This window comes from Pan paniscus, chromosome 11 (assembly GCF_029289425.2).
Source record: "Pan paniscus chromosome 11, NHGRI_mPanPan1-v2.0_pri, whole genome shotgun sequence".
NCBI lineage: Eukaryota > Metazoa > Chordata > Mammalia > Primates > Hominidae > Pan > Pan paniscus.
In genome coordinates, this window is record NC_073260.2 from 108338704 (window position 1) to 108349120 (window position 10417).

The 10417-nt window shown below is 41.1% G+C and overlaps 1 long non-coding RNA gene across 1 annotated transcript in view; it reads left to right on the forward strand.

Moving 5' to 3' along the window:
* LOC130540496 (uncharacterized) overlaps positions 1–9608 on the forward strand; it is a 72491-nt gene extending 62883 nt beyond the window's left edge. Inside the window, exon 4 of the long non-coding RNA XR_008954480.1 lies at positions 9322–9608. This is a non-coding gene — a long non-coding RNA (uncharacterized LOC130540496). The remainder of the gene's footprint in view (positions 1–9321) is intronic.
* The last annotated feature ends 809 nt before the right edge of the window (positions 9609–10417 follow it).

Sequence of the window (10417 nt, forward strand, 5' to 3'; positions counted from 1 at the left end):
TGTGGGACAGCCCTGTGATGGACAAATAGAGCAGAGTGTTAATTTTGAGGCCTGTCGAACCCCAGTGACAGGCGGGCTGGTAAACAGATTGAAGAAGCTAATGACTATTTAGTGCTTTCCAGGATAGGAAATGTCTCTTTGGCTTCTGAGGTAGCAACACCCTTACCTTAAAAGGTTTAGATTGATGATCTGGGCCCAATAAAAGCCCCTTCTGAAATCTGTTGGGAAGCCCAAGCATTTCAAAAGTGAAAGATAATGAAGATGTTCTAGAAGCAATATCATTATGAGTATACATTATAAATGATAATTACAATTAATCATATTAGCCTTCATAATCTCCCAACATTATAACTCAACAATGGTAGATTCATCTTCCTTGTGTTCTTTGCAAGAAGATTTTGCCTTGAGCTACACATTTTCTCCTTTAATTTGACTTGTGGTGGTTTCTGCTTTCTGACTGATTCTCCGTCTCCTGAAGACAGACATGTGATGGGGAGGGAGGTTTGGGAATTAGATGAAGTTGTGGGGTCATGATGCCCGGCAAGTTCTAGAACCCCAGAATTTACTTGGCCCCTGAAGGAGACACTCGAACAGCCCATCTTGTTACTTCAATGCTGTCAGAACTCTTTCATGCCTCTACATGTGAATCCATGGTCAGGCGTTCCCCAATCCCCGCTGCAATCTAAATCGGCCTCCTCCTTTTATTCTCTCTCATAATTCCCTCTTCTTTCTCCCCAAGCACTAATCATGGTTTTTAATCATTTCTTTTCTTTATATTTATTTGATGTTTAGCTCCTCATTAGATATGAGCTCAATAGGAGAGGGGTCATGTCTACTTTCATCACTACCATACAATGAATACCTAGCTTTGTGACTGGAATAGGCAGGCAACCTATAAATAATTGTGAATGGAAGACAGAGTGGGTTGCACAGCTTGGAAAAGCATGCCCCTTAGAATGAAGCCCTCTCTTCTTTCTCTTCCCATTGACACCAGACATTTACTATCTCAATATATTCCACAAAGGCCCACAGTGACTTCCCGCATGCTGAGTCCAGTGGCTTTCTGGGTCCTCATCCCTCGGTTGAGTTGTAGAGTCTGATACAATGCACTCTGCCCTACTAGAAAGCCTGCTTTCTTGGCTTCTGTGGCTCCAGGCTCCCCTCTCTGGTCTATGCTCACTGACTCCTTCCTCCTGTTATGCTGTAAAGGGAGTAAAGCCCATGGTTCTGGACACAGCCTCATCACATCCTCATGCTGTTGCTTGTTTTGACAGCTCCTCCACTGTCTTGGCTCCAGCCTGCAGCTTTTGACTGGGACCTACAAAGTCTACATTTCTAACCCTGAAACGCTCTTCCTCTTGCCTTCTTTTTCTTCTCCCAGTCACCAGGCTGGACAACTTAGTGTCTTTCCTCAACATCGTTCCTTATATTTTCCAAATAGTCAACATATGAAAATACTGAAAATATGAATTCAGTGTCTTCTCATTGTCTATGACTCAAATCTCTTGATTGTCCACACCTTCCCATCTTTTCCCAATTTCCTGCTGCACATTATCCAAATTTCTCTTATGCCAATAATGCCTTTTCTATTAATACTGTCAACATTCTACCTTTCCTTTAAGGTTTATCTCAATTATTTCCCACTTTAAATCCCCTGTGAGCTTCCCAATCAATTACAATTTCTCCTGCTTTTAACTACCAACACACTATATATCTTTGAGTTGGCATTCTCTTAACTTTTTATTGAATAATGAATTTCTATGTATTTGTCCATATTTTCAGGGAAAGCCTAATAAATAGATCCCTGGAGAGACTGACCTAGATAAATCAAAAGCATAAACTACTAACACACACACTAAAGACATTAAACAAAATATTAAGATGATATTATGAAGAATTTTATGTCAGTGGCTTTGAACATGCAGGTGAAATGGACACATGCCTAGAAAAATGCAAAAATTGACATAAGAAAAAATGGATAATTTGAATATTCACATATTTGCTAGAGAAATTGAATCTATAATTTAAATAGATTCCTACAAAGGAATCTTGAGGCCCAGACATATGAGTGAGGAGTTATTTCAAACATATGAGAAAAAAAATGAGTGTTACACAAATTCTTCCAGGGACTGGAAAAAGGAGTACTTTGCTACTCATTTTATGAGGCCAGCATTACTTTGATACTGAAACTTGTCAAGGACATTCCAGGAGAAGAAAATTATAGGCCAATCCTTCATTGTAATATAGATATAAAACTCTTGAGCAAAATAGTGGCAAACCAAATCTAGAGATATTTTAAAAGGATCAGATATCATGACAAAATAAAGTTTCTTTTAAAAATGCAAGGTTGGTTTAACACTAAAAAATCAATCAATATAATTCACCACAGAAACAAAATAAAGAAGAAAAACCATATGAACACCTCAAAAGATGAATAAAAAGCATTTGTTAAAACTCAGAACTTGTTCATCACTGAAAATATAACTGGCATCAAATTAGGACTAGAAGGGAACCCTTTCATCTATAAAAGTCTGTACTTACTTAATAATGAAATATGAACACTTCTGCTGGAGACCAGCAACAAGACAAGGATGTTCACTCTTACCATTTCTATGTAACAGTGTACTGGAGGTTCTAGCCAGAGTAGTTTAGACAAGAAAAAGAAATTTCAAAATTTAAGGATTAGAAAAGATACCAAGCCTGACAGTATCTGTGGACATGATTGTATGCATAGAATCTACAGGTGAATTATTAGAATGAGTCAGCAATTTAGCTAAACTAATGAATATAAAGTCAACATACAAAAATCAGCTATGTTTTTGTATACTTGCAACAAATATTAGAAAATAATACTTTAAATTTGATGCCATTTATAATAGTATTTAAAAAATTAAGCACCTTGTTAGGAATAAATTTAGCAAAATATGCACCTGACCAATGCATAGCAATGCAGAACATTGCAGAGAATAGTTTTTAAAGACTTAAATAAATGAGGAGATATAACATGTAAATTGGATTGGGAGACCCATAGTTGTAAAAATGTTAACGCTCTTTAAATTGGCCTATGCTTCCATGCAATACTTGTCAAAATCCCAGCAGGTTTTCTTTCTCTGTCCTTCCTCCTTTTTTCCCTTGCTTCCTCTCTCCCATCCACCCTCCCTTCCTCTCTCCCTTCCTTCTTAAAATTGGTAAGCTAATTCTAAAATTTACGTAGAAATACAAAGGGTCAAAAATAGTCAAGACAAAATTGAAAAAGAAGAAAGCTGAAGGACTTGTACTACCAGAGATATCAAAACTTACACAGCCACAGTAATTAAGGCAGTGTGATACTAGTGTAAATAGAGACAAATGGATCCATGGAACAGAGTTGAGGGTCCAGAAACAGAGCTGCATAGAAATCACCTAATTTACAACACGGGCACCACTGCAATGTAGTGTGTGAAAACAAATGTCTGGGTTAATTGGATTTCCAAAAGGAAAAAAATTCTTTGACCCCCTATCTCACACCAAACACAAAAGTCCATTACAGATGGAACATAGGCCTAAGTATAAAAGGTTGAACAATAAAGCTTCTAAAATATAACCTATGAGAATATCTTCATGAGCTTGGTGTAGATAAATCAAAACAATACATAAAATTTACTAACGATAAAACTAAAGATTGATAAATTGGTATCATTAAAATTAACAACTTCTCATGAAAAAAAGTAAACACAGACATACATATACCATTCATAGAGTGGGAGAAGGTAAATATATCTAGAATATTTAAAGATTTCTTATATAACAACAACAACAAGATGACATATAATGTATTAAAAATGGGCAAAAGAAGATGTCTAAATTTGTAACAAACTTATGAAAATATATAAAATTAGGTATGCAAACTTAAAATCACAATTCAATATTAACCACTTTCTTATTAGAATATAAATTTCAGATAAATTGACAATGCTGAATACTGGTGAGAATCTGAAATGACGACAGGAATTCTTACATGCCATTAACAGGCATGGAACCTGAAGTCATGCTTTGAAAAATTGTTCTTGTGGTACCTACTAAAGCTAATGTACGCATAGTCTCTGATGCAATCATTCTCCTAGATACATACACAAAGAGATCTGTATATAAGGGCATCAAAAGTCACGCACAAGAATATTCATAGCAGTGCTATTTCTACTAGCCAGAGCCTAGAAGCAACACAAATGTCTATCAACAGGAGAAAGGTGTTCATTATGGCATATATACAATGGAATACTATATAGCACTGAAAATAAACAAACTACCACTATGTGCAACAGTATGGATAAAAATTATAATGTTGAGTGAAGGAAGAAATAAAAAAATATTGTATGACTCTATAGACCTTCAATGACAGACAAAACTAATCTATACTGATGGCTGTCCAAAGAGGGGTCACTCTTGGAATGTGGGAGTAAAGATGGTAGCCTTACAGTAATGGCATTATTCCATGGCCAGGTCCGAATGGTGGTCACGTGGGTGTGTTCACTCTGAAAAATTAATCAAACTGTACACTAATGCTAGGTATCTTAGTTATACTTCAAATTATGAAGTTTATCAAAACAACCACAATAGCAAAAACCTTTTACCAGAGGATCTGTATGAAGTCATTTAAGGCTTAGCATTCATTTTTGCAGGCTGCTTTGTGTCTTTGTAGTTCTGGGGCTGTCTGCCTTCATAGTTGCCATTGCTTTTGTCTGTTGACATGGTTCTATCACTTTCTTCTATTCAGCCCTTTGCTTTCAATCTAAACTTGATATATTCATCCTGATCCTTCATCTAGTTGTTTTGCCCTTGGAGCTAATTTCTCATTCTCAACTTCTGTTTCAGCATTTCACAGCTGGGCATGGTGGCTCACGCCTGTAATCCCAGCACTTTGGGAGGCCGAGGTGGGTGGATCATTTGAGGTCAGGAGTTTGAAACCAGCCTGGTCAACATGGTGAAACCCCATCTCTACTAAAAATGCAAAAAAATTAGCTGGGTGTGGTGGTGGGCACCTATAATCCCAGCTGCTCGGGAGGCTGAGGCAAGACAATCGCTTGAGTCCAGGAGGCAGAGGTTGCATTGAGCAGAGATCATGCCATTGCACTCCAGCCTGGGTGATGGAGAGAGACTTCATCTCAAACAAACAAACAAACAAACAAAAACGATAACAACAACAACAACCAAAATCACATTTCACTAATAATGTCCCATGTCAGGTAGTTCTACTTCTTCTGTATATTTTGTTAATGGCCTTGGTTTAATTTTATTGCTTAAATGTTCACTCTTTCCTTAATTTTTTTCTGTTTTGGCCTAATGATTTTTATGTTCTTTTTATCAATAATTTCATAATTACTATTACATTATCTGCTTGCTTGGCAATCTTTTTTTCCCCTCCCAATATCACAACTTTTAAACAAAGCTTTCTCCTCTACTTTTCTGTCTAATGGGGTAGGAGTATGGGATACGGAATAGAAACTCTTTCTCATTCTTCACCCTTTACATCCAGCAAAAAGAGCCAGGTGATCTGACATCCAATAGGAAAGGGGAAAAACAAAGATTCAGAAATGATAGCTAATACAAGTCCTTCCCAGTTGCCCGAAGTGGTTTAACAGATTACTTTTCTTACAGATTTAGCTAAGAGGCCGTCTGACCTGAGCTCTTTTATGGAACTATTCGGCCTCGCTTTCATTTTTTCTTTTTAGAAATAAATCCTCTCGTCCTCAATCGGAGACACTGAAGAAAGCAGGGAGTTTGTATTTTTTAAATCCATATGAAGGTTTTGGCCAGGAATTTTTCAAACACTAGAATAAATTTTTAATCTGGACTTTGATATCCAGACAAGCCCAGCTCAAGTTCTCTTGGGTCTCCTTCCCAAAGAACAGACTTCAAACAGACACTGCTCGCTGTCTTAGCAGAAAGGCACCACGGCAGCTGCGACGGCCGCGGTCAGCAGAAACTGCTGCACATCCTGCCTATCTGGGCGGCACCTCCGTTTGCTACATTGCCCTGGGAACCAACACATCCTATTCCGTGGTCCTGAAGCAGCAGTCTTCAGAAAAGAAGGAAAGAGCATGGAGACCATCAGAGCAGGAAATGCTGGGTTCTCTGCTGACAGCATTCTCCATAACATGAGATTAAAATATTGAAGGGAAAAAGACAAACACTATTTTCTTCAGCATTATGATTTGCTTCTTATGCTTCTCATTTTTGACTTTGTCTTTGGAGTTTGGATTGTAGAAGAAATAGATGAGTTTCTTACAGATGAGACCCCCAGAGAACCTTAGGTTTAACTCTTAGTTTAACTTCCTGAAACTTGACTGACAGAACAGAGACTGGGAAAGATAAAGAACCTTAGGTTTAACTCTTAGTTTAACTTCCTGAAACTTGACTGACAAAACAGAGACTGGGAAAGATTAAAAAAAAAAAATAATAAATAAATAAAATAACTGGTTTTCTGTGACAACTATAGAAGCAGTTCATTTCCTTTTGGGGACTTAGATGGGAGACTCTAAGTAATTGAAACTTAATACGCAGAGTCCCTCAGAAAAGTGACCACCCTGGGGCTGTTAGCATCATTTCCTGTTAATTGTCACCTGAAATAACCAGTTGTGGAAATGGCACAGGGGGCCTGAAGCAAAGGAATGTAGTCTAGCCCACTCATGGCCCATAATGAAATACAAATGATTTAACAGCAGTACTGACAAGGTTCTCAGAATAAATCATTTCCATTCTCACCACTTCACATCACTTACTGTAATTGCCCTGAGACAGAATGGGGGAGTTGGCCATTGGTTACCTAAGCTCTGCGACAATTCCCCCCTTTTACCCATGAGGACAAAATGCAGTTCTGACCTAATTTACTTCTCTTCCCTAAGGCTGAAGCGCAAGTACTTTCTGTATCCCAGAGAAATCTAGAAGTTAAAGGTGGCCAGAATAATTGCAAAGTTTTTCTGAGAATCCTTTACCTGTGTGTTGACTCCGAAGTGGCCTCTCACAGGCCCGAGTGCTCAAATGAGCTGCTGTGGCTGGGCTTGCCTGGGTTTTCTACCAAATCACATGCCTGGATGGATCTGCTGTAGTTTGAATGTTTGTTTTGCTCCAAAATGCATAGTGAAAATTAATTCCCAATGCAACAGCATTACGAGGTAGGGCCTTTTGGAGGTGATTAGCCTTCATGAATGGAATTAGTGCCCTTATAAAAAGGGCTTGAGGAACCGAGTTCACCCCACCCACCTCTGCTCTCCCTTCCGCCATGTGAGGACTCAGCACAAGGGGCCATCTTTGAAGCAGAGGCAAGGGCTCGCCAGACACCAAACCTGGCACGTTGGTCTTGGACTTCCCTGCCTCTAGAACTATAAGAGACACATTGCTATTATTTATAAATGACATAGTCTGTAGTATTTTGTTGCAGCAGCACAAATGGACTCAGATAAGACCCAATCATACCCTTCTGTGTATTTCTTCTGTTTTCTCCCAATCTTTCATCCCACTGCAATGAGTAAGGTTTGGAACCTCTCTTGCTTTTTTGGAGAGGCCAAGTTCCTCTGTACCCTTGATCAATAGGGAGTTATGAGTCTCTATGAACTATGCTTCTCATTTGAGTTAGTCATCCTGTTCTCTTGGCCTCCTCTGCACTTTGGCCATGCCTGCCTATCGGTTTGTCTATCTCCTTTGGGCCAAGAACATCTGGGATGAGGAACCTGGTGTGTCTCATCATCGTATCTCCACCGTCTGCCAGAGCACACAGGGAACAAGTAACTGAGGAAAGCAAGGGAGGGGAAGGATGACAGGAAGAAGTCTTGGCCTACTGGCCCAGTTCCCTGGATGTGGTTGCCAATTGATAAGATGCACAGAAACAGAACTTCCAGGGAAGCTTCCTGGAAAATCTTTATGCTTAGACGGAAACTCTGATATGAATGCCACCACAGTATTCATAGGATCAGGATGGCTGGGCAGCCATCTCCCCCAAGACCTGCCAAGACCATGTCATTTCCTTATGTGATGCTGACAGTCTTAGCTCTGGCCCTTAATACCCAACACAAGGTGGCCATCCTGGACAAAGCATGTGTCTAGGCTCCTGCTGGCCCACTCACCATCATTCCACTATGGCCAAGTAATCATTCCCAAAGGACAGATCCTGCCACTGTCCTATTTAAGAATCACATGCTCATTCCCAGGCCCCACCTGGCCTTTGAGGCTCTCCAACAGTGCCCGTGGCACCACACAACCCTCCAGACTCCCCGAGGATGCTTAGGCCAATCCTCTCGTCCCCAGTGTGCTTAGTCCTAGCTTGGACCTTTCAATGCTTCTGGGCCAATATGTATTCATCTGTTATTTCAAGAAACCTTTCTGAGGAACCATATCCAGCTCATCTTTCTCACACTTTGTATGTCCTCCTTGCTTGGGTGCCCCATCTGGACCACATCCTGCCCATCCTTCTCCTCCCTATGCATTCCTTTTGTCAATGCCTATTTTGAGAACCTTACCAGGTGCTAGGCCCATACCTTGTAAGAGGCAGAGCTGAGATTCAAATCCAGATCTAAACAACCCAAGAGCCTGGCTCTCCATCACAACAACACTCCATGGCACCCCCTGCCCCTGAGGCCTCTTTGACCTTGCCTTAGATTCCTTTCTCAGTGAAAAGAGATGTCACTTTGGCCAGAAAAGCAGGAGTCCCACTAGTTGGGCTGCAGCCCCCAGGATCCATCTCTTCGACAGTTTCCATGCACCAGTTGTGGAAATAATATCACTGTGCAGGCCCGGGAGACACCTTTCTTGGAGTGCAAGACAGCAGAAGGGCTTCAAAAAGGGACCCAAGATTGGGATAGAAAGAGGAAAGCATTCCTCCCTCTCATCCAGTGCTCCCTCACACACTAAGTGGAGACCCTTCCTTTGGGAAGAAAGGAAGCAAGTAAAGGAGATGGAGGCAGTGGTGAGGAGGGGACTCTGCCAGGCACAATGATGAGTCACCATCCAGATCCATGGCACAGCGGCTGGACCAAGAAAAGGATAAGGATTTGGACACAGGGGCTGGTACCCTCTTCCCTTTGCAGCTGGCTGAACCTGTGGAGAAGGAATCTCTGGACGTGGGCCTGAGGTTTTGAGTTCACTCATAGTGGGTGACAAAAACGAGATGGTTATTTGTTTTATGGTAATGATCTCCATGAAGCTCCAAACTCTAGGACTGCAGTCGGCACGCCACGCGGCAGGCCTTCCTTCGGGTGCGAAAGGATTTCCTTGGTTTGGTGGGATTCGTTTGTTTTTTAAATGAGGCTGTTTATTTTCTCTTCTTTTAATGTTATGATTTTTTTTCAGGCTCACAAGGAAGATACATAATGTACAGCCGAATCTACAGTCTCCTATTTTGTCAGCTGCTTGTGTTGATTAAAACTTCAATAAAGATCCTGTGATAAAACAGAGCTATGTTCAAAGGATCCTGTTATGTTTTTAAAGGGCTGAGCTTGGCAGAAAACATGTAGAGTATAGCTTTGCTACCTTGGTATTTTTCCCCTTTTCCAGGTTAAAGAGGGAGAAGTGGAGGAGACACATACAGTGGTTTCTAGTACCTGTGGGATCGTTAGACAGCATGCGTTTAACCAAGTCCCAAATAATAAGCAGGGTCCAACTTAAATGCATGAACATTGTTTATCAAACTGGTGTTAAATGTGTGACCAAGAACAGACCTCGTCCCATAAGTCTGACTGACAGCCTCTCTCTGCAAGAGGTCCCAGCCTAACAGGGAAGGGGAGGAGGCAAGCCAGGGGCAAAGTGAGGACACAGAGCTCCAGGAATTCCATACCCAGTGATTCACCCAACTCGCCCAAGATGATCCATTCCAGCAAGATTCCAATAAACTGCCAGTAACACATCGTTTTAAAGCTCAGAGATCACTGAAGGCTCTCAAGGGAGAGGTGTCAGTGGTGCCATCTACTCCCCAACCCCTTTTCCCCCTTCCCTCCAGACAGCCCATTCCTGGCAGCCGCTGAAGTCTCTCAACTCTTATTCTGCAAGAGGCTGAGAAATGGATGTACGTGAACATCAGGCTTGCCAAAGTCGCTGACTTTATGCAAAGCAGGCAAGTGCAGTCAAAACACTTACAGCAATCAATTCGAGTTGTTGGGTAAAGTTTTTTCCGTGTCCCATACATTATTGAACAGTTAATTTCGTCTTTGTGCCTGCAAGACATTCCAGCTCTCAGATGACAGCTTTATCCATTAAGGAGTGCCTGGTGACAGCCGTGCAGCAAGAGCTTTGCCAGCCTGGCCTGCCGAGAGGCGCGCCTGCATCACCACCGAGAAATCCTGGGACACATCAACATCTTAATCAATATGCGAGAGTCAATTACCGGGGAAGCTAGGACTTAAGCAGGAGCTGATGATGAGGTTCACGTGCAAATGGACTTGATCAATAC